The following is a 24,599-nucleotide window of genomic DNA, read 5'->3' on the forward strand; positions in this document are numbered from 1 at the left end:
AAAGCACAAACTAGAAAAGAAGTGTCCGCAAAGGGGCCAATCAATTTGAGCGTCACAGGATGGAGCACATGGAAGCTTGGCGTAAACAGCTGAGAGAGGGCAGAATCCAGGGCATCCCACCTATCCACCTCGTCAAGCACTAGCTGCCAAAACTGTGGCAGAGTCTGCTGATCCAGGACTGGATTATTCAGCCACTGCAAAACCCACCTCCCCAGAGTGGAAGCAAGTCATCCTCGACCCTGAAGGACTGCCCGAGAGGAGAAGATACATTCTCCATGGCAACAACTTGACCAAAGAGTTGTCAACCAGTCAGCAGCCTTTTTCTCATGCAGTATAAATTTCTGTTCCCTTTGAAATTTGTCGTTCTTGTGTCTGTCCCGGTGAGTTGAAAAGCATCAACCACATATCTCTATTTTCCACAATACTCAAGTTCTGTATTATCTAACTGAAATATGAAATGATCAATGCAGTTAAGTTTCACAATACAGGTACATACTATAAGTACATTGTGGTAATTGTGTACAAATCGTGTTCAGAGCATAACTGTAGTCATTATCATGGCTCTTTAACATGTTTTAAACATTAAGGGTGTATTTCAACACACCTTGGTTTCTAATATTTCCCATGGGAAATATTGGAGTTTATCTCTGAAATTTGGGGTGGAATTTATCGGCTGTTGACGCTAGCGGGATGTTCCGATCCCACTGACGAAGCATCTCCGCCTCGGGTTTCCCGTCGATGAGAGGTGCATTCAACGGGAAATCCCATTGTCAATGGCGGGACCAGAAGAACCCGCTGGTGGGCTGCGTCTGCCGCCGGAAAACACGTGGCGGAAGTGGAACCTGACCAGTCTGACAGGAAGTCAAAAAGAACCTACAAAGATGGAACACACTCCCACTCTCCCTCACGGGAAGAGTACAGGTGATCAAAATGAACGTACCTCTTCCGACTTAGATCCATTCCGATCTACATCCCCAAGGTCTTTTTCAACTCACTGGACAAATTAATCATGGCGTTTGTATGGGGGGAGAAGAATGCTAGGATCCCAAAGAAGGTCCGACAGAAAACAAAGTCCAGGGAGGGGCTAGCCTTCCCAAACCTACAATTCTACCACTAGGCGGCGAAAGCAGAACGAGTAAGGGGCTGGATTAAGGAGCCAGAAGCGGGTGGGCGCACGCGGAGGAGGCCTCCTGCAGGGGGACCTCGCTCCGGGCCCTCGCCACGGCGGCACTCCCATCCACACCCAAAAAACACTCCAGTAACCCAGAGGTGGTAGCCACCCTCCATATTTGCAACCAATTACGGCAACAATTTGGCCTGACCGAAATGTCCGACAAAGCCCCCATCTGCAATAACCACAGGTTCACACCAGCACTCACCGACACCACCTTCAAAAGGTGGAGACAAGGCAGGGGGAAATGAACAGTCAGGGACTTATACACCGACGGCAGAGTCACAACACTGGGTGAACTGCCGGAGAGACTTCAGCTAGCTCGGGGCAACAAACTAAAATACCTGCAGCTTAAAAACTTCCTACGGAAGGAGACAAGGGCCACCACGACAGACACTACTAGAGGAGTTACTGGACGCAAACATTCTAGGTAAAGGAAACTGTAGCGACGTGGAGGAATGACTGGTAGAAAGGACTGTACTGAACGCGACAAGGAAGAAATGTGAGGAAGACCTGGGGCTTGAAATAGGGTGGGGATTCTGGAGTGAAGCACTGCATGGGGTCAACTCCACCTCCACGTGTGCGAGGCTCAGCCTGACGCAACTAAAGGTGGTACATAGAGCCCACTTAACAAGAGCCTGAATGAATAGGTTCTTCCCGGAGGTGGAGGACATATGTGAACGGTGCCAAGGAGGCCTGGCCAACCATGCCCACTTGTTCTGGTCTTGCCCCAGACTTGCAGACCTTCTTCGAGGCAATGTCCAAAGTGGTGGGGGTGAAGATGGAGCCGTGCCCGAAAGTGGTGGTCTTCGGGGTATCAGACTAGTCAAATCTCTACATGGGGAGGAGGGCGGATGCCCTTGCCTTTACCTCCCTGATCACCCGCCGTAGAATCCTGCTCGACTGGTGTCAGCAGCTCCACCCAAAGCTGCAGACAGGCTGTCCGACCTATTGGAATTGCTCCAAATGGAGAAAATCAAATTCGGCATCCGGGAGTCGGATGATGGTTTCTCCAGAACATGTGAACCATTCACCCAACTGTTCCGGAACCTGCTTATGGCCAATGAAGAAGCAGATAAATAATCAAGTAGCCAAGAGCCAGGGGAAAGTAGCCAAGGCATGAGAAAAGAGAAGGAATGAGGAAAAGACGCAGGGGGAGGGGGGGGGGGGGTGCAGGGCAAGAGTGGGTAGATAAACACAATAGAAAAGAAAGGAGAGCTGCATGGCGGGAGAGGGAGGAGGGTGGAAAGGGGGGCAGGGAGGGGTGGAAGAAGGAAGGACAGGGGGCAAAGAACAATAGAGGGGAGCCAAGGGGGGTGGGGGGGGGGGAAGACGAGAGAACACAAACTGGAAGGAGAACACAGGAAATGACAACGGCTATGACAAACACAGAAACAGATACTAAAAAAGTGCAGGAGGAAGAAACGACGGATGGCCGAAGCGGAGGCAAATGCACAACAACAGCGAAAACAGACCAGGAGAAGCAAGCAACATCAGGGGCGCCACACAGTCGCTCCCTGCATCCAGATCTATTTTGTATTACTGGTGTTGTATATACTCTCTTTGTTAAAAAAAACCCAGATGAACAGAAAGGGGAGGCTTCCCCCCCGCCACCCCCCCCAGACATGTATACATGTATACTGCAATTGTCTCTCCAGTACCTTGATGAATATACACTTCCCCAGGTTTTACTCCCCCACCCCTTGGGTTTTTTATTTTTTATTTACATGATTTTACGTGATTTTTCTAATTATATAGTGTTGTTGTGTTTATCTTGTTTGTATTATCCTCTTTTTTTCTTCTTCTTCTTTGTGCACACCTGTAAATATACTACGTGCGAAAAACCCAATAAAAAACATTTTATAGAAAAAGCACGTGGCGGATTGTACAGAAAATCCAGCCCACGGAAGAAAATCAGCTTTTACCAAAAAGATAGAAAGCACTGATTTCAAAGGCCCCTAAATACTTTTCCCTCAACCAATAGTGTTGTGACCTAGAAATAACTAGCTGCATTCTCAGATCAAGAGGAATTTCTATATTTAAAAAGATTTCACACTAATTAGCACAAAACTATCAAACTGAGTTCATCGGTTTTCTCCTCACCTGCTGTATGTTTCTCACAGTTTCTGATTTTATTTCAGGTTTCCAACATGTACAATGTGTTCGCTTGATCCTCACCTAAAATAAAGCTGCTTTAACATTTAGTGACGTGAATTGCCAATTAATCCCTATAAATGCCGTAATTTTCATTCAGGCGGCAGTTAACTGCACAGGAGACTGGTAAAGCTTTTCAATTACAAAGACAAAATTACAAGACAAGATTCAAAGACCATGTTATAGATATTCTTGCCCTTTGATGCAAAGAAGGAACAAACTTTGGTATTGTAGGAAAGTCCACTATTGTCACTCATTGACAAAAAAACCTGGGAAGCCATCCAAGGACAATCAACCTCAGGCCATAAACAATGAAGTAATGCAGAAAGTCTGTAAAACTCTTAAAGAAGATAAACTACAAAGTTATCCGGGCAAATAATTTTGATATATAAATGTAGAATTGCCTTGTTTTTACAGATTGTGAAATATAAATTAATTCAAAGTTCATCCTGCCTTAATCCAGTGCCAGCAGCCACGGAAAATCGCTGCAAATACAAATATATAGATCCAGACATGTACTGCGCAAAAAGAAGCGCCGTGCATTATTTAGGAGGTAATGTTTTACTTTAAAGGCACTATATAAATGTAAGTTATTTGTATGGTTGATCAAACACAGTAAAACACAGAGGATATCGGTGACGAAATGACAGAACAAGCATGAAATGATTACAGACGAGTAGCTGCAGACCACGGGCCTTGTGGGCTATATTCATTATCACAGGATGCAGGCCTTTGCAGACATTAGAACTTGCTTCCATACAATTGGGTTCAAGCCAGGAGGATATTGTACTGATAGTTAACATCCAGTAATCCTGACTGAATTTGTGTGAAGAATGCACAGTAGCAATAATGAGGGTGGGGTTAGGACAGCATGCAATTGCCAATATGATTATGGGCTTCATGTGGAGAGTTCACATGTGTGTAGAAACACAGGAGCAGGTACTTATCTCATGTAAATGTGGTAAAACTTGTGCCAGGGTGCAGCCATTCACAAGTGATTACAGGTACAGACCCAAGACCGATTGACCGCTTAGCAATTCCATCAAGTGGTCTCTCAGTAGGTACTTCAGAGGCAGTCACAGTTGGAGGTAGCATGACTGATGAATCCCATGCAGCTGGTGAGTTACCTCAGCAGACACAAACTATTGCTGCTCTTATAGCTAAAGTAGGCTTTACAATTAGATTACATACAAGTCAACAAAAATACATGTATCAGAAATAGGAAATGTATTATAAATCATCACAGTTATACAACAGAAAATGAACTTTTATGTCACATTTACAGCACATGCACTCCCAGTGTCAAATATGCTGACAGACAATAAGTTCAGTTGCATTGAAAATATGTTGTAATTCCAGTCATTCTTTCATCATCAGAAAACAAAGTAGGATGATGTCCTTTTTTCACTGTGCAATTAAAAAATTGCACAGTGAAAGGCTGGATTCTCCGTGTCGGGATTCTCCATGGTGCCAGCAGCCCATGGCCGGGATTCTCCAAAATCCCGGCCAAGTGTTGATGCCGGTGTCAACGGGCCTCCAGGCCCAGTCATTCTTCCCTTCCTCGGGGGCTAGAATGGCGCCTGAGTGCTGTGCGCTGCTCCGGCACCAAAAGCTGGCCCTATATGTCCGGCGCGTGTCTCAATCAAGTATTGCTTCAATGCCTGATCCATGATTCATGCTTACCGAATTATATTTCAGTGATTGCATAGTGAAGGAGGGCTTAACAGTTCCAGTTTTTTTCAACATTGTTTCATGAGAGTTGACCTTATGTTAAGATGTTGGGTGGAATTTTCAACTTCCGCCAATGGTGGGTATCATGGCAGAAGGGGGCATTTAACTTGGGGATATGGAGAAATGCCAATTTCCTGTGTCAAGAAATTAGTTTGGAATTTTGTTCTCCCAACTTTGATGACGGATTAAAGGCGGGTGAAGTTTACCGCTGATTTATGTTGGGAACCACATGTACATTCACTTGCATCTCATGAAACCTCATTTAAAGGACAACTGACTGGAATTACATTACCCCTCCAAATTAATAACCGCCAGTGGAAATTTAGAAAGGTTTGTTTCCCAAATGTATATTAGTGACACAGACCTAGGAGTGTGTAACATGGGAGGGGCAAGGAGGAAACTAAGGCAGGACTGGGGACTGGTCAAAGAACAGAGTGGAATAGAGAAAGACTGTCCTGGGCAAGAGTTGTAAGGAGGAGTCAAAACTGTCCTGGGGCTGAGGCCACGTTGTCAGGGGCATATTCTAGAGACTGTCCTGGGGCTGAGGCATGCTGTTTGGGGCATACTGTAGAGACTAACCTGGGGCTGTGTGGGCCATGTTAGAGTGGTCTACAGCCTACATATCTTGGTCCTGACCTTGGGCTCCCTTTTTGGGAAGTTACAGTCATGCATAGTATGGTCATGAAGGATATGTTCGATCACTTAAAGAATTTGGTCCTGGAGGTCGAGTCATCGTACTGAGAGGCAAAGGGCACAGTACTGTTCAGGGATGGCACCTGTATATTTTAAGTTGGTAGCTAAATAGTTAAGGAGGGACATTGGATGGTGTCATGAGGGGGATGTCCCAAAACATCCTCTGGTCCTGCCCGCCGAAGTTGACCCCTGATGCAGGTTCCCCGGCAGTGGGACGGGTGAGCCATGCAAATTTACATTGGCTTTGGTGGGATCAGAAGATCTCTCTGGTGGCCAATGATATGCCATGTGACCTCGAGAAGGGGTGGGGTCAGGTCGACAAAGGGCATTGAGTCATCAACATTAAAGGGTTCAGTGGGGAGAACAGAAGTGTCCACGTGGTTAATGATGGGGAGTCAGGTGTAACAGGGGGAGGCTGGATAATGGTGGGAGGAAGTAGAATTAGGAGGCGGAGAGGAGGGGGGGGGGGGGGTGGAAGGGACTTGGTAGCTGATAGACGAAAGTTGGAAACTGGTCTCCCAGTCAAAGGTCAGCAGTACCATTTTTGAGGCCCACTTTACAAATACACAGTTAGAAAAACAAGCTGGACTCGGAGCATGTGAGAGGAGTTCAGCACTGTAATTTTTGGCCGGTTGGAGGGGCACCCTATAAAATTCCTGCTCAGATCATGGAGGGTATGGCTCAGCTGAGTGCCGGACTCAAGGGTCTACTGCATAACAAATTGTCTTGGCTCTTTTATTAATGATGTGTAATGGTGTGCGAAAATCCATTAAGTTTAGATGCTGCAGTGCATATGGTCTTAACTGGCAATTGATCCTTGCAAAGATATATCAGAATGGATGTAGAGCCAAACAATCAAGGACCACATATGATGTCCTGAAGCAGTGTGGACCCTGCAAGCCTCCATGTCCCAGTGTACTGGTCACGGCATTTAAGGCACCATGCTTGCAGTCAGGACACAAGTACAAGGATTGGGAATCAATAGCTATTGTCAAGGCTACTGGAGCGCAACAGGCAAAAGGTTAACTGGTTCCTAGGACTAGATCCTTTGACCATAATTAAAACCCTTGCTGTGAATGTGCAGTCACGTCTGAGGGGAAAGCTCAGTGATGCGTTGGCCTCTAGGAAGTTCCAGATGCCGATGAGGAGGGGTCAAATTCACAAAAATGTTTGGTGCGACCAAGGGCATACAGAAATGACAGCTCACAAATGGAGATGAGCGAAAGTGAGTGCCGCAGGTGCCTTTGCTTGTTCAGAGATTTGGTAGCTCATATTTGCTACATTCTCTGTGAGGAATTCAAGCGGACATGGGGGACATCCGATGCCAGTTGCTCTGAAAGTTACCACTGCACAGAAATATTTGGCAAGTGGACTCCACTGGGGACCTTTGAGGAATCTCACAATCAGTCACACACAAATGCACACGGGAGATGACCAATGCTCAACTCTATGAACATCTATCTAATTTGTGACCTAGTAATGATGGATTTCAGATGTTTGGACTGATCAGCTACACTCTAAAATACTCACCACAGAGAGTGTCCCGCATCATCGTTGTTCACTGTGACCTGTACAACCTTGCGCTGCAAAGGGGGCGGGGGGGTTTCATGAGCGAGACGTTGAGAAGCTAGATGAGGAGGATTTGGAAGGGAATTCATTTGACGAGGGTGAGGAATCAGACAAGCCACATGAAGATGACATTCATGAGTGCTGACCTCCCTGGTGACACCACCCCAGGCCGATCTGGTCAGCTGGGAGGACTTCTGCTCCCAGCCCTTGGAAAGGGAACCTCCTGCCTTTCCTGGACAGCATGGACGAGAATCCTCAGGGAGGGCTTAATGAACCATGGAGTTGAGGGTTTTGTCTGTTTGCCACCTCATAAACCATCAACCGACCACCAGACAGTGTACTTGGCTTTCTTCAGGTAAGAATTCCATTAGGTCACCCAACCAAACCAAAGCGTTGGAGTAGGAGACCTCCACCCCAGCAGAACTCTCACCGGGCACTCAACGAGGCAAAGGTGAGGACGCTGCCTTCACCGCCGTTTGCAGCCTCGCTGAGCCCAACAACCCGAAAATGGCTACTAAAGGACAAGGCTCCAGACCTATATTCAGAATTGCTGACATGATACTAAAGAAGGAGACCCAAAAGTTTACCAGTTTGGGACATGACCAGAACATGTGTGTGTTGTTGGCCGGCCTGCAGCGCACCGCTTACACCTGTCATCTACCCCAAAAAGAAGCCACGCATCTTAATCTTGATCAGGTGAGCACTATGCACGACCTTCAGCTGGATCAGGCAGTGTTGCGCACATGAAGACATAGAATTCACCCTACGAAGGGCCTCACTCCACACTATAGGTCCCAACTCCCCCTCCCACTTCACTTCCATCTCATCCACTGGAACAGATTCTTCCAACGGGAACCGTTCATAGATGCCAGACATGATACCCTCCTCCAACCCCGATAGAGAAAATATCCTCAACAACAGAGCCAGTGACAGTGCCATGGAAAAGTCAGGAAAGTTCTATGGACAAAATTCCGAATCTAGAGGTACCTGAACAGGTTTGACACCGGAAGTCCAAACTTCAGCGACACTTCCTCCAAACTGGCAAACCGTCCCTCTACAAACAAATCCCCAAATCTCACAAGCCACTTCCCTTCACACACCTCAAATGTGGGCCAGGATTCTCCGAAATCCCGACCAGGTGTTGACGCCAGTGTAAACACTGGAGTGGTGTACACCGGCGTTGACGGGTCTCCTGGCCCAGCAATTCAGCGGTCTTTAAGGGGGCCAGCACTGCGCCGGAGTGCTGCGCGCTGCTCCAGTGCCGAAAGGCGGCCCTGCACGGCCGGTGCAGGTCCGCGCATGTGCCGATGGCCGTCTCTGCGTCGGAGCATGCACGCAACCGCCGTCTCTGTGCCGGCGCATGCGCTTGGTTGCCGTCTCTGCGCCGGCGCAATGCAACATGTCGGAGACCTACAGCAGGCCCGCCCAGAAGGAGGTAGGCCCCCTCCAGATCGTGGGCCCCCGCTGATCGGAAGCCCCGCCTGGACCCTGTGGAGGCCCAACCTCCGGAGTCAGATCCCCCCGCACCCCCACCAGGACGTCCACCGCGGCCGCAGGTCCGAGCTCCCGCCAGGTGATACCAGGTTGGAACCACGCCGGCGGGACTCGGCGGGGGTTCGGCCGGTTGACCGCGGAGAATCGCCGCGGGGGACTCTTTCAGACGCCCCCGTCCGGCACCACGGCAACTGGGCGCAATTGCCGCCGATTCTCCGGTCGTCGGAGAATCGGGCCCCGGCGTCGGAGCTGCATGGCGGGAATTTCCTGCGTCCCCGCCGATTCTCTGACCCAGCACAGGCTCGGAGAATTCTGCCTGCGGTGTCCAATCTTGATGGCTCAGATAAATGATTAGCACAAATAGGGGCAAACCTTGAAATGGATCCAAGCTTAAAGTGCTGCCTCAATTGTCTCTATATCCTACGAGAGGACACAACCATTGGGTTCGAAGAGTACCGCGCCAGAGAAAACGGAAGCAACGTCATCAATAGCGCCCCCAAACTAGATCTCCTACACCACCTCACCTCCACCTGTACCCATACGGAACCCAGACCAAGGCACCACCCCTGCACCTTCTCAACATTGGCTGCCCAATAAATGAAAAGCAAATTGGGCAACGCTAGGCCCCCAACTGGCTATCCCTTTGAAGAACTGCCCTGCGGATCCTCAGGGCTCTGCTGGCCCATATAAAGGGAAATATCAGCCTATCAACCTTGTGAGAAAAAGTTATCGAGAAAAACCATAAGACATTGAAAAAAAAACATAAACCTTGGGAGAATATTAATTTTAATAGACTGGACACTGCCTGCTAAGGACTGCGGAAGGTCGTCTCACTTTTGCAAATCGTACTTAACCTTACTCACCAGACTCATGTAGTTCAATTTATGGAGTTGTGCCTAATCGTGGGTCACCCAGACACCTGAAGCAAGATCTGGCAAGGTGAAACGGCAGCACACTCAAGTTGGCTCTCCTCCCTAGTGTTTTAACTGGAAAATACTTGCTCTTTTTCAGATTCAACTTGAACCCCAAAAAGGAACCAAAGCTTCTCAGTATCTTCACTATTTCACCCACACTGGGGACTGGGACCATAACACAAAGCAGCAGATCACAACATACAAGAACACCCTGTACTCCATCCCTTCCCGCTTTATCCCCTTTCACGTCTGATGCGCAATCAATTACTCTCAAGACGAAGTGATTCATAACTGAAAGCTTTAATCTGCTAGAACTCTACCCCAGCAGCTTCGATACAGAAAGTGAAGGCTGCTGGGATGGCACCGGTTCTTATACTCTGCCTCTCAGGGCGGAGCTACGTACATCAGCCAATGGTAGACTCCTGGGTCTAACCAATGGTCATCCACCTCTCAGGTACCGCAATACCTGGTATTACCACATTCACCCCCTGTTAAAAAAGAGCCCGGCGGGGTGATGGCCAGCGTTAATAGTCGCCTTTCGCATGGTATGACCGGGTATGGAGGTACCGTGGTGTTGAGGGTATTAACAAAGTGTTCATAGTGCAGCAATCAGTCGATCGGGTGGCCTGGTCGTCCTTCTGGAGCGTCTGTGCTTCGGCGGTGATTCTGATGGGGGTCCCGGCGGTTGCGACTCTGGGAGCGTGATGTCGTCCTCCCAGGCAGCTTCGTCACCCCTAGGCGGCGCTGCTGGGGCAAAAGGTGGACAGGGGGGGGAAAGCGCCTGTAGGGGGCGTCGGTGTGTGTTCGGGCCTAGGCAGGAGCGGCGGGAGTACTGACCCTCCAGTTAGGTGCTGTGGGGAGGGTGGGGGTGGGGGCAATGGTTCGGGTGCGCGTGGGGTTCCGGCGGGCGCCAGGTCCCGAAGGGAGACTGTGTCTTGGCGGCCGTCAGGCAACGCTACGTAGGCGTACTGGGGGTTGGCGTGCAGCAGGTGGACCCTCTCGACCAACGGGTCCGACTTGTGCGCCCTCACATGTTTCCGAAGCAGGATGGGTCCGGGTGTCGCTAGCCAGGTTGGGAGCGAGGTCCCAGAGGAGGACTTCCTGGGGAAAACAAGGAGACGTTCATGAGGTGTCTGATTTGTGGTTGTACAGAGCAGCAACCGGATGGAGTGGAGGGCCACCGGGAGGACTTCCTGCCAGCGGGAGACTGGGTGATTCCTGGACCGTAGGGCCAGCAGGATGGTCTTCCAGATCGTTCCGTTCTCCCTTTCTACCTGCCCGTTTCCCCTGGGGTTGTAACTTGCCATCCTGCTCGAGGCGATGCCCTTGCTGAGCAGTAATTGACGCAGTTCATCACTCATAAAGGAGGACCCCCCTATCACTGTGAATGTATGCGGGGAAACCGAACAGTATAAAGATACCCTGGTGACGGTGGTTGTGGTCATGTCTGGGCAGGGGAAGGCGAATGGGAACCGGGAGTACTCGTCAATCACGTTAAGGAAGTACGTGTTGCGGTCGGTGGAGGGGAGGGGGCCTTTGAAATCCATGCTGAGGCATTCAAAGGGACGGGAAGCCTTTGTTAGGTGCGCCCTCTCTGGCCGGTAGAAGTGCGGTTTGCACTCCGCTTAGATTTGGCAGTCCCTGGTGACGGTCCTGACCTCCTCGATGGAGTAGGACAGGTTGCGGGTCTTGATAAAATGAAAAAAAAGAGTGACCCCCGGGTGGCAGAGGTCCTCGTGGAGGGATCGGAGGCGGTCCACTTGTGCGGTGGCACATGTGCCGCGGGACAGGGCATCAGGAGGCTCGTTTAGCTTCCCATGACGGTACAAGATCTCGTAATTGTAGGTGGAGAGTTCTATCTTCCACCGCAAGATCTTATCATTCTTAATCTTGCCCCGCTGCGCATTATCGAACATGAAAGCAACCGACCGTTGGTCCGTGAGGAGAGTGAATCTCCTGCCGGCCAGGTAATGCTTCCAGTGTCGCACAGCTTCTACTATGGCCTGGGCCTCCTTTTCTACCGAGGAGTGGCGAATTTCAGAAGCATGGAGGGTACGGGAGAAGAAAGCCACAGGCCTGCCCGCTTGGTTGAGGGTGGCCGCCAGAGCTACGTCGGACGCAACGCTCTCGACATGGAAGGGGAGGGACTCGTCGATGGCGCGCATCGTGGCTTTTGCAATGTCTGCTTTGATGCGGCTGAAGGCCTGGTGGGCCTCCGTCGACAGAGGGAAGGTTGTAGACTGGATCAGGGGTCAGGCTTTGTCTACGTAGTTGGGGACCCACTGTGCGTAATAGCTGAAGAACCCGAGGCAGCGCTTCAGGGCCTTGGGGCTGTGAGGGAGGGGGAACTCCATGAGGGGGCGAATGCGCTCAGGGTCGGGGCCTATGACTCCACTTCGCACTACGTAGCCTAGAATGGCTAGACGGTCGGTGCTAAACACGCATTTATCCTTATTGTATGTCAGGTTAAGGATTTTCGCGGTCTGGAGAAATTTGCGGAGGTTGGTGTCGGTGGTCCTGCTGGTCATGGCCGCAGATGGTGACGTTATCCAGATACGGGAACGTCGCGCGTAAGCCGTACCGGTCAACCATTCGGTCCATCTCTCGCTGGAAGACCGAGACCCCGTTTGTGACACCGAAGGGAACCCTTAAAAAGTGATAGAGCCGCCCATCTGCTTCGAAGGTCACCATTACGGAGGAGTAGCTGGTGGTTGGCAGACTTGAGATCCACCGTGGAGAAAACCTTGTATTGCGCGATCCTGTTCACCAGGTCGGCTATACGGGGGAGAGGGTACGCATCCTGCTGCGTAAACCTGTTGATGGTGTGACTGTAGTCAATGACCATCCTATGTTTCTCCCCGGTCTTTACCACCACCACTTGAGCTCTCCAGGGACTGTTGCTCGCTTCGATGACCCCTTCCCTCAGCAGCCTTTGGACCTCCGACCTGATAAAGGTCCGGTCCTGGGCACTGTACCGTCTGCTCCTGATGGCAACGAGTTTTCAATCCGGGGTGAGGTTTGCAAACAGGGAAGGTGGGTCGACCTTAAGGGTCGTGAGGCGTATAGGGCCGCCAAATTTAAAAGTCAGGCTTTGCAAATGGCACTGGAAATCCAGCCCAAGGAGGGTGGCTGCGCAGAGGTGCGGCAGGACGTACAGGTGGAAATTGTTGAATTCCATGCCTTGGACAGTGAGGTTCGCTTGGCAGAACACCTTTGTCTCCACCGAGTGTGACCCGGAGACCAGGGAGATCCTTTGATTTACGGGATGGGTGACAAGAGAACAGCGCCTTACCGTGTCGGGGTGAACAAAGCTTTCCGTGCTCCCAGAGTCAATCAAGCACGACGTCTCGTGGCCGTTGATGGAGATCGTCGTTGTAGCTGTTGCAAGCATCCGGGACCGACTCTGGTCCAGAGTCACCGAGGCCAGCTGAAGTAATAGAGAGTTCTGGTCGGGCAGCATGTAGTCGGCTGTGCTGGGGGCCTGGGGCCCCATCCAAGATGGCGTCACCCATGGGTCGCACATGGTGTCCGGGGATGAAGAAGATGGCGGCGGCGATGGACAAAATGGCGGCGCCCACCCGTCCAGCGTGGTGTCCGGGGGGCAAAATGGCTGCGCCCGCGGGTCGCACGTGGCCTAAGGATAGGGGGGTGGCAGTGAGCGCTGTGCGGTCGGGGCCTGAAAAGGGGGGTTGCCGATAGTCGCTGGAGACCGCGGCCACGGCGCGGGCCTGGCAGACCCCCACATAGTGGCCCTTCTTGCCGCACCCTTTGCAGGTGGCGGTGCGGGCCAGGCAGCGCGGGCGGGGATGATTCGCCTGCCCGCAGAAGAAACAGCAGTGTCCGGCGGCATTAGCGGGCCGTCTCGCCGCGCAGGCTTGCGGGGTCAGGAGAAAGGTCTGAGGGGCTGCCGCAATGGGGTGCCACGCAGCCCAGGGGGCCGCCGCGCGTCCGGGAGCAAAGGCCAGCGCGTTTTTATAGGCAACGTCCATGGACCCCGCCAGGGCCCGTGCCTCAGTAAGTCCCAGAGTGTCCATTTCTAGGAGCCTTCAGCAGATATCGGGGGAGGTCATACCTGCCACGAAAGCATCCCTGATCAAAGGTTCCGTGTGCTCATTCCCCGAAACTGGTGGGCAGCCACAGTTTCGGCCCAGCACCAGCAGCGCCCGGTAGAAGTCTTCCAACGTTTCCTCGGGGCTTTGCCTCCTAGTCGCCAGCAGGTGACGAGTGTAGACCTGGTTCACAGGGCGGATATAATGTCCTTCTAGCAGCTCGATCGCGGCAGCATCATTCTCCGCCTCCTCGATAAGAGGGTAGATCCCAGGGCTGACCCGTGAGCGTAGGAGATGCATCTTTTGTCCTTCCGTGGGGGTGTCGGCGGCCGTGTCGAGGTAGCCCTTAAAGCACGCCAGCTAATGTTTGAAAATAGCAGCAGAGTTGTCCGCATGGGTGCTGAGCTGAAGGCACTCCGGTTTGATGCGGAGATCCATCCTTCCAACTGAAGTTGTAGCAGATTAAATTGATGTGCAATCAATTACTCTCAAGACGAAGTGATTCATAACTGAAGGCTTTAATCTGCTAGAACTCTTCCCCAGCAGCTTCGATACAGAAAGTGAAGACTGCTGGGACGGCACCGGTTCTTATACTCCGCCTCTCAGGGCAGAGCTACGTACATCAGCCAATGGTAGACTCCTGGGTCTAACCAATGGTCATCCACCTCTCAGGTACCGCAATACCTGGTATTACCACAACGTCCCTGAAACTCTCAAAGTAATGGCTAAGGGTTCAATTGCTAAAACAAATAGGAGAGGGACATCAGACACCGCTGTCTTGTCCCCCTATTCAATAAGAGGTACACCAAACTCAAGGCATTGGTACGAACAATAGCTGTCGGGGTTGAATACAATAATCGTACCCATACTGCCTCATGGCGCCCAGGTCCTGGGTTCAATCCCGGCCCAGGGTCACTGTCCGTGTGGAGTTTGCACATTCTCCCCGTACCTGTATGGGTCTCACCCCACAACCCAAAGATGAGCAGGATAGGTGGATTGGCCACGCTAAATTGCCCCTTAATTGGAAAAATTCAAAAAAAATAATAATCGTACCCATGAAATAAACTTTGGCCCCAGATTAACCTCTCCAGGATTTCAAAAAGGTACCTCCACTCCATCCTATCAAATGCTTTCTTGGCATCCAAACGCACAATCACCTCTGGCTCAGGCCCAGTAGAAGGGGAGAGAAAAATATTCAACAGCTGATGAATATCGGCTGACAGTTGCCGACACTCAACAAAGCCTGATTGATCCTCCGCAATTACCCCAGGGAGACAGGGCTCCAGCCTCAACAACAGCACCTTAGCCAGTATTTTGGCATCAATATTCAATAGTACGATAGGCCGGTATGACCAACACTCCATGGGGTCCTTATCCTTCTTCAACAGAAGAGAAATAGAGACCTGCAAAAGTGTAGCGGGCAAAGAATCCCGGGACAAAGAATCATTGAACATGTCCACCAGTAACAGGATCAATTGATCCACAAACATCTTGTAAAATTCGACAGGAAACCCATCAGGCCCGGGAGCTTTACCTGTCTGCATCTACCCAATACCCATCAAAATCTCCTCCGGGCCTAATAGGGCCTCCAAGTCTTCCCGTCTCTCACCCCCCGTCACTGGAAAAGACAATCTATCTAAAAATGTTGACATGTCCAACCTGGCGCACCAGGATTTTCCCCATATTACAGGTGTAGTAATCCAGGAAACAAGAAGAAGGCAGCTAAACAGGTTTATTTTAACTCAAAAGATAAAATCGCTGCCGTAGCGTACAACACAAATGTCCCAGCCCAGGACTATAGAAACTCCTGGTGTGGGTCTGGGAGCAGCTTTTAAAGGGCTCACAAATGCATCCCAGCTTGGCGGGTGGCCGCGCACTACTACTCTGGAACTCGTACTCTATGAGCCCCACAGGAGGATCAGTTAGTGATCCCCATGGTCCCCGTGAGTGTTATCACAACATGTTAAGGTGCCTCCTTAACCATGATCATCCCATCTGCAGTCCAGTACCAACCAGACACCCTGCACACCAAGCTGCACTTAATCCCCATTGAGTACACATGCTTTGTCCCTCCCTTGAGCAAGGACACAACATGCATCCCACAGAGCCCCAGGACTGCCTTTAATCTCTCACCATAATCTATTGGCATCAGTTCAGGGACTATGACGGTCTTTCACTCAGCTTTCCAGCTCCTTAGTGAATGACCACAAACCGTGTCCCTTCCCCCACCCCCTCCATGAGTCTTGTGCAACCCTTCCCTTTTGTAAGACACTAATCATTTTCCCCTTTCATAATCTAGAGTCTGTATGCATTCCCTCCCCTTCATGCAAATTGAATTCCATCAACCCCCGTCTGTGTTCTGCTGTTCGATGCCGGGTTCCAACTTTCCCACACTCAACCTTCCCTCTTTGTACCATCATCCTTTCACCCCACCTTCAACTCTACCAAACCCCCTTCACCCTCATGTCTCCGCCATCCCCCCCCCCCCCCCCCCCCCCCACCGACCCAGTCACCATGTGGGTTTCTGCCCTGCTGCAGTGGTGTGGCAGCCACGGTGAGCATATCAGGTCAACACTCGAGGCAGCCACGTGAACAGACTGGCTCAACACTTGAGGCAACCGTGGTGAGCAGCCCCACCAGTGAGGGCTAACACTGGCATCACTGAGAAACCTGGAGCAGTGCTGTATGCAGGTAGGCTGTGAATGTTGCACTCACCTAAAAGTCACAAGTGAAGTGCGGGGTGAACAAGTACACGCCACTTATATCTGATCGTGATTTAGATGGAGTCTAATTTCCCACTGGCATGGTATGTAATTGGTTGGGGGTACGTGATTCTGGCTAGTTGTGATGCTAATGTGTATTCATTATATGCTGATAGCATTCCCAACATGGATCAGCAGCAAAGCTGATCCACCATCACAGTGATGAGAGGAAAATTCTGATTGTTTGTCGCCCAGCGGGAACCTGACTTTTGGCATCACTCCGTATTTTCCGCTCCTGCCCGCCATGAAACCCGCCGCTGTTGAGACCGTCCAAATCTTTTCTTTTTTTTAGAAGTATTTTTATTAAGGTTTTTCAGAATTTTTCATAATAAAACAGTAGTAACAATAATAACAAAACAAACTAGAGTGAACATTAACATAGTGCAAAAAGAGAATATACAATAACAATTAAATAGACATTACCCCACGCGACTCAGTCTTCCCACACATCCCAATGAAGCACTCACCCCCCACTCATCCCCCCCCCGCTCTCCCCGCCCCCCCCCCCCCCCTACGGATTGCTGCTGCTGACATTTCAATTTTCCCCCGAGAAAGTCGACGAACGGCTGCCACCCTCCGCGAGAACCCGAGCGTAGACCCTCTTAAGGCAAACTTTATTTTCTCGAGGCTGAGAAACCCAGCCATGTCACTAACCCAAGTCTCTACACTCGGGGGCTTCGAGTCCCTCCACATTAACAAGATCTGTCTCCGGGCTACTAGGGAGGCAAAGGCCAAGACGTCGGCCTCTTTCGCCACCTGAACTCCCGGGTCTTCTGACACTCCAAAGATCGCTATCTCTGGACTCGGCCCCACCCGTGTGTTAAGCACCTTGGACGTTGACCTCGCGAACCCTTACCAGAACTCTCTAAGCTCCGGGCATGCCCTAAACATGTGGACATGGTTTGCAGGGCTGCCCTTGCATCTCATACAACTGTCTTCTACCCCAAAAGACTTGCTCATCCTCGCTGCCATCATGTGTGCCCGGTGGACCACCTTAAATTGAATTAGGCTGAGCCTGGCACATGATGAGGAGGAATTAACCTTGCCCAGGACCTCTGCCCACAGACCTGCTTCCAACTCCTCACCTAGCTCCTCCTCCCACTTGCCCTTGAGCTCCTCCACCGAGGTTTCCTCCGCCTCCTGTAGTTCCTGGTAGATATCCGACACCTTCACCTTATCCATCCAGGTGCTGGAGACCTGTATCCTCAGTGGCGGCAGCGTCGAAAAGGCCACTACCTGTTTTTTCAGGAAGGCTCGTACTTGCAGGTATTTAAAGGCATTTCCTGGCGGCAGATTAAATTTGTCCTCTAGCGCCTTCAAACTGGGAAAGCTTCCATCTATGAACAGATCTGACTGTCCAAATCTTTAGGGATCAACCAGCCAATCTCACTGACAGGCTTCCTGTCGAAGCTGAGCATCATTCTGTATGTACTGGTTCTCCATCTTGCCCAAATAATTAACTCTGACACAGTGCATTCACTTCCTATAAGGTTCTTTATATTACAAATCGTGTGCCATCAATCTCTGTACAACCTAGACCTGTCCTCTTACTGCAGTTGCTGTTGCACCATGGTACAGCAAACAGAAATCACTTGACCCAAAATGTGCAGATGAAAACTTTAAGCCCAATTAATTTGTGCCAATCCAGTGCTGAACGATTTAATCCCCTTAAATCTTTCTTGGTGCTTTTCCCCAAACTAAATAGGGGCAAATAACTATTTTCTTTGATAAACCTCAAAGAACAAAATTACACATCCTGCTTTATTTAAAAACTATTTTATTACACCCACTTCAGGATATAAGGAAATCTGGAGCTAATCATATAGGAGAAATTCTCTACATCTTTTCAAATTTTGTTCCACACGTATATCACCAAAGTCTGTATTTTAAAAAAATATTTAAATAAATGTGCAGTTTATTGGAGGAAATTCTCCACACTTGACACATACGTACTTGCAAGTGTTTATGGTGAACATTGAAAGCAAAAACAGTGAAATATTCAGTGGTAGACAGGAAAAATCTGATCATGATCTTGAAACACTAGTCATGAGACAGGGATAATAATCATCCATTGTAGAACGCATTCTTAGAATATGGATTTAAGGTTATCACTGCACCAACATGCATGTTTGACAAGCATGGATAAGGCGTATGCTGAATGTGGTTTTATTCCATTTTTAGTTTTATCGCAGTAGGGGGAATTTCACCAAAGGAGATCATTCCTACTTTACTTAGTGGCTGAGCCACAGTAAAGAGTGTGATTTTGTGTAAACCCGCGATTTGCAGCTAGTGGTGAATAGTCCTCCTCTTTGGTGTGGCTATGAAATAAATCTGTAATTGAAGGCAAAAGCAGGCAGTTCTGTGGCTCTTAGTCGAAAACCACAAAAACGTACTGTAATGCCCAAACGGCATCACTTCCTCCCAGTTATTGTGTATATAAAGAGAACACAGCAAACGGGTCGATTTGAGTTTCAGAACACTTCTGCTAGCTGTTGTGACTAAGGGTGAAGGATCACACAAAGAGGAAGGTAAATCGTTGCACAGCGTTTTGCAGTCTTTCGCTTTCTTTCCATGTTTATATGTATTTGTAAAATGTACAAAATTGTTGCACTTTTTAATGTTTTCCTTTGTTGACACATGGAAAGAGAATATTGAAAACTTACATGTTAATCATAATTTATTTACATTAAATAAGCCCTAGATTTTTGCTGTAAATACAAAAACGTTTGTCAGTGAAATTGTTCCCAACAACTGCCATCCCAACTGCCATCCCTCTTCTGAATCTACAGCAAGTTCTGAAGTCCCCACATGTTGAGTAAACACAGAAATCCAGAAGTTGCTGTCATTGATTCTAATTGCTCCAAAGAACATGGTAGTTAAGTCCACCTAATTAATTAGAAAGCATTGAATTGGTGAGAATTTTACTCTTATGCAATTAGCCTTGCTGCAAAGACCATTGAGAAAGTTGCACCTTCTTGAATGAGATGTAGCTGGGTTTTTAACCGTGCCCTAATTTCATTGTTACTACTAACCAGCCTCCTTGGCCTTTAAAGAGTAATTTTATATTTGTGAATGTCACCATTATGATAAGAAGAATTCTACATATTTTGATTTTTTAAAGAAAGTTTGTTTACAATATTTTAGCTTCCAACTCAATTCCATGTGTATGTCCAAATCACTTATTGCAGTATCTGTAAAATTTAAGATTACAAGTGAAGGAAGTCAGTGGTTTACATTCCCTGGTTTTCTGTCTGTGCAAATTCTTCAATATGATTAGCTGGTTATCCTGCTTGATGACATCCTGAAGATCCCCTTGACAGGAGTGAGGCAATTTGCGCCATAGGCATCAATATATCTTTGTTGACAGCTTTCTTTTGAGGTCAGCAGCAAATATCATTCCTTCACCACTGACGACAAAGTCTAGATCATTATATACTTTCCCAGTATGGGACAACAGATTGGCTGACATGGACAGATGTTTTTGAGCAAGTTTATAAATTGGTCATTATATTGATTTATGTTTAAATGCACTTTTATTAAATATTAATAATTAGACAATCGTAGAAAAATATAACTTGTATGCTACAAATTATATACAATACTTTTTTAGACTATTTATTACTTTACTAAGTGCACTGCCCCTGGAGGAGTGAAATCGTAGTGTGGTTAAAGATTTCTGTCATTGCATTAGAAAGAAAGATATTCTCGGGTGCTGTGTCAAGTCAAAATCCATATGATGAGTGAGAAATGCAAAAGGAAATGGTGCAACTCTGTGCATTACAGTCCACTGAACAATTGGGTTAAACTTTCATGAAGTTTGGAGAGATTTGCAGAAACAGGAAGGAATAATATTGGGTGATTACAACCTTTGCAAGACAAACTAGTGCTAATTTAATGCATTGGATCATATTTTGTGGAATGTATTCATGACAGCTTCCTAACTCATGTTCATGTAGCAATGACAAAAGCAGAGTTGCGTGATTTTACTTCTGTGAAATGAATTGAGCAAGCAGTGTTGTGAAGAAAAAAGTAGAAGGTGAACGCAATGGGCGCGATTCCCAAAATGGAGACTAAGTGTTTGCGCTGTCGTGAAATGACGGTGTGAAACGGGCACGGGTACAACCAATTCTTGCCCCCACAGGGGGCCAGCACGGTGCTGGAGCAGTTCACGCCGCTCCAGCCTCCCTTCCCGGCGCCAAATGGGCGGCACGCCAACCCACGCATACACAGTTGGGCCGCGCCAACCTGCGCATGCGCGGGGGACTTCTTGAACGCTCCGGCCCCGACGCAACATGGCGCGGGGGTTCTGGGGCCGGAAGTAGAAGAAAGTAGGCCCGGGGGGGAGAGGCCGGCCCGCCGATCGGTGAGCCCTGATCACAGGCCAGACCCCATCGGAGCACCCCACCCTGATGAAGGAGCGCTTTTCCCCGCCTTACAGGCAGCCCCCCGACCCTTCGCGCAGAGTTCCACCGGCAGCAACCGGGGGTGGACGGCGCCGGCGGGACTCTGCTGTTTCCACGTGGCTGCTTGGCCCATCCAGGCCAGAGAATCGGCGGCCCGGCCACGGATAGCGGCCCGCGACCGTCGCCCGCCAAACGCGCCAGCGCAAATGGCGCTGATTCTCCGCACCTCGGAAAATCGCGTGCCGGCGTAGGGGCGGCATGGCGCAATTGCGGTGATTCTCCAGCCCGGCACAGGGCTGGGAGAATCGCACCCAATATGTTCCACATGAGGATGGAAATGCATAATAACAGGACTCGGATTCGCATGATGGACTGGACAAAGGCAAACGTTTAAAGAGACACCGAGGGATCTAGCTCAAATTGACTGGAGTGGGCAGGAAGATTAAAAATGAGATGCATAGAAAGTAAATAGGGTAGCACAGTAGCACAGTGGTTAGCACAGTTGCTTAACAGCTCCAGGGTCCCAGGTTCAATTCCCGGCTTGGCTCACTGTCTGCACATTCTTCCCGTGTCTGTGTGGGTTTCCTCCGGGTGCTCCGATTTCCTCCCACAGTCCAAAGATGTGCGGGTTAGATGGATTTGCCATGCTAAATTGCCCTTAGTGTCCAAAAAGGTTAAGTGGGGTTACTGGGTTACAGGGATAGAGTGATGGTGTGGGCTTGAGTCGGTTGTTCTTTCCAAGGACCAGTGCAGACTTGATGGGCCGAACAGCCTCCTTCCGCACTGTAAAGTCTATGATTCTATGAAATCCTTTCCAAAAGGCTGAAACAAGGTGCAACAAAAAGCAAACGTTCTGTGGGTAGATAAAGAGATTAAAAAGAACGTGACATTTTTAGAGGAAGATTTACTTTTATATAGCACTTGTCACTATCTCAGCACATCATACATAAAAAGAACACAGTAGATATAGTTTGTCTGGATTTTCAGAATGTGAATTTTAAGGCAGCTTGGCTAGAAAGTTTATTGATCAGTAAGAAAGAACAAGTCCGGATATATGCTTGTTGGGTAAAGATGGGGGTTAAAATAAAAAAAAGTTTGGGAACGGGTGTGTAACCTACTCCCCAGAGGCAGATGCATGATTTAAATATTTTAATGATGTCATTCCAATCCCAATTCCCAACCTCCTCGCCAGTATTTCCAACCCCTCCCAGACCTTTGACCTCTGTCCATCCAACCGTTCTGAGCTGCTTTCCACCCTTTCCCCATTTTTATGATCTATACAATCACCCCCTCCACCACTCTTCTAGCCTTCCTGATCTCCCCAACGCCCGAACAGTCTTTACAATCTCTTTCCCAGCTTTACAAGCTCCACAACCAACCTCCCTCCCTGGTTTTTATGATTTACCCCCAATCTTTATAATCTCCGGCACTCCCTTTTAGGATCTCTCAACCATTACTGGGTTACGCAGCCTTCACAATCCCTCCACCCAGCCCCCACTCCCTCCCACCTTCCCAGAAATATCGGACCAAGGATGGAATTCTTTATTCAATGGAACAACACTGACGGGTATTGATGAACAGAGTGATCTAAGAGTTCAAATTAATATTTCCCTGAACATACGAGTGGTGAAGCCATAAAATTAACATTGGATTTCCTCACAACTGCCTATCGAATAAAATTATATTCTGGCGAATCCCGGTATAATTATTAAACTAAGTCCTTTGACTGTTAGATTGAAAATTGTAAAGCATTCCTATTTTATACATTGCAGTTCTTTTGTGTACCAGGCTATTTAATGTACTGAAATGATAACAGAAAATGGTGGAAGTACTCAGCTACTCAGCAGGTCAAGCTGCAACTGTGGAGAGCAAAACAAAGTTAAGAGATCACTGACCTTTCATCAGAATATTGAATATTCTGGGTTTTTTGAGAAAGGGAGCGATATGAATAGTGTGGTATACATATAACTTAAGCAATATTAGTTACGGGAGATTGGGCTTCTATACTTAAATTTGACATGTTTGAAACAATTGCTTATATGGTTGGACTTAACTATGAGATACTGATAGCAAGAAATTTTCCACTCTGGAGTCAAGCAGCAGGTGGACAAGTTTGCCTAATTGCTAAAGTGTGATGGGATACTGAACACGCACAACCTTTTGCTGGCATCTGTGAGGAGCTCAGTGAATCTTGTTGCGGGGTGGTTTGGAAATTGCCCGCCATGCCGTCACCACATGGGGCCGAAGGTCCTGACGTCATATTTTAATATCTCAGATAAACATTCGCTCAATGCAGACCAGGGGCTTGATTCTCCATCCCGCCGGCTGGTCAATGGGTTTCCCATGTGGGGCAGCCCCTTGCCGTCGGGAAACCCACGGGCTGCCGGCAAAATGGAGCATCCCGACGGCAGAGAATCCAGCCCCAAGAGTTTTGTTTTACTCCTCTAGCTCGTACTGAAGAAGCTTGTAGATGGGAGCAACCACATTCAAGGATGTACAAGAGCATCTCCAGCACTGCCTTTTGCTTATCCCTCAATACGAGTGCCGGAGGCAATATACGCATGGTTGGGCCAGTGCTCACCGTTGCAGTGGTACATGTTCACCGCCATCTTGATATTTCTGAAGGCCCTGGTGCCCCTTGCTGCCCAGGCCCATGTTCTGCTGACACTGTGCCAACAGGTGATAGGTCCCCCTTCTCAGCTGGGTGAGAGACAGGAGCAAAACAGGGTTGCCTGTGCCGTGCATCACAATGCCTCAGTCAGTGTGTGAACAAATTGAAGAGATATATTTAGTGAGCATGTTGTTTATAGGTTTCCCTCCATCTCAAAGCCAGCAGGCAAGTGCCCTTCGCCTGGTTTCCATCTAGATATGGTATTCCCACCCCTTCCAGATAAAGGACATCTTGGAGGTCCAGAGATGACTGTTCCTTCCATTCATACATAACTGCACAGGGAAATCACTCTCTGACTAGTGTGTTGTGAGGTATCTGTGCAAGAAGTCTCCTTCTGCCACTATTTCACTTGTCTCCACTACCCTTAATACTCTACGGAGAGACCATTGTTTTTGCAGAAGCATACAAAGACTAACTGCATGATCCCTCATCAGCCAAGACCATTCAGCCAAGAAAATGGAGCTTTGGAGTTGTGAGTTGGCTGGCGTCCATTTTCCAGCTGTGCCCCTTGGAGGAATCTGCATCCTTCTTATCTGCCTCAGCTGCATCAATTGGCATGTGGCACAGAATGAACGACAGCTACAAAACTTGCTGGGATTTCAATGTTATGAGATCCATGAGTCAGGAACAAACCTGCTGCAATGCGGGCATCACCGAGAGAGGAGAACACAACTGAGCACCTGTGACATCCAGTTGCCTCCTAATTATTAGGGTATCCTTTTGGTTGGCGATTATGCTGACTTTGAACCTCACCTAAAAAGACCATCCTCCCACTTCGAGGGCTACAACACAGGAAAAGATGGCGGAGGGTGGTGAGGTGTCGTTGCCCATTCAGTGGCCTGCGGAACAGTTTGTGGACTTTTTGAATGTAAAGTTCCAGCAACAGAGGCAGGTGCCCTCAGAGGACCGGGCACAGGTGGTGGAGCTGCTTAGGGCGGCTATTGAGAGAGTGGAGCAGAGGCTGGAGGTGCAGGGTCTGCCATTTCAG

The 24,599-nt window shown here is 49.0% G+C and overlaps 1 protein-coding gene across 4 annotated transcripts in view; it reads left to right on the forward strand.

The window, feature by feature from the left end:
* Positions 1-24,599, forward strand: part of anxa3a (annexin A3a) — a 138,630-nt gene that overhangs the window by 19,346 nt on the left and 94,685 nt on the right. Inside the window, exon 1 of one of the 4 annotated variants that reach the window (XM_072496220.1) lies at positions 3,862-3,878. The exons of 2 other annotated variants lie outside the window; for them this stretch is intronic. The gene's annotated coding sequence lies outside the window, so the exon portion shown is untranslated. Of the gene's footprint in view, positions 1-3,861; positions 3,879-19,005; positions 19,066-24,599 lie in introns of those variants that run through there. One more of the 4 variants, XM_072496218.1, reaches the window with a different exon arrangement.

This window comes from Scyliorhinus torazame, chromosome 3 (genome assembly GCF_047496885.1).
Source record: "Scyliorhinus torazame isolate Kashiwa2021f chromosome 3, sScyTor2.1, whole genome shotgun sequence".
Lineage (NCBI taxonomy): Eukaryota > Metazoa > Chordata > Chondrichthyes > Carcharhiniformes > Scyliorhinidae > Scyliorhinus > Scyliorhinus torazame.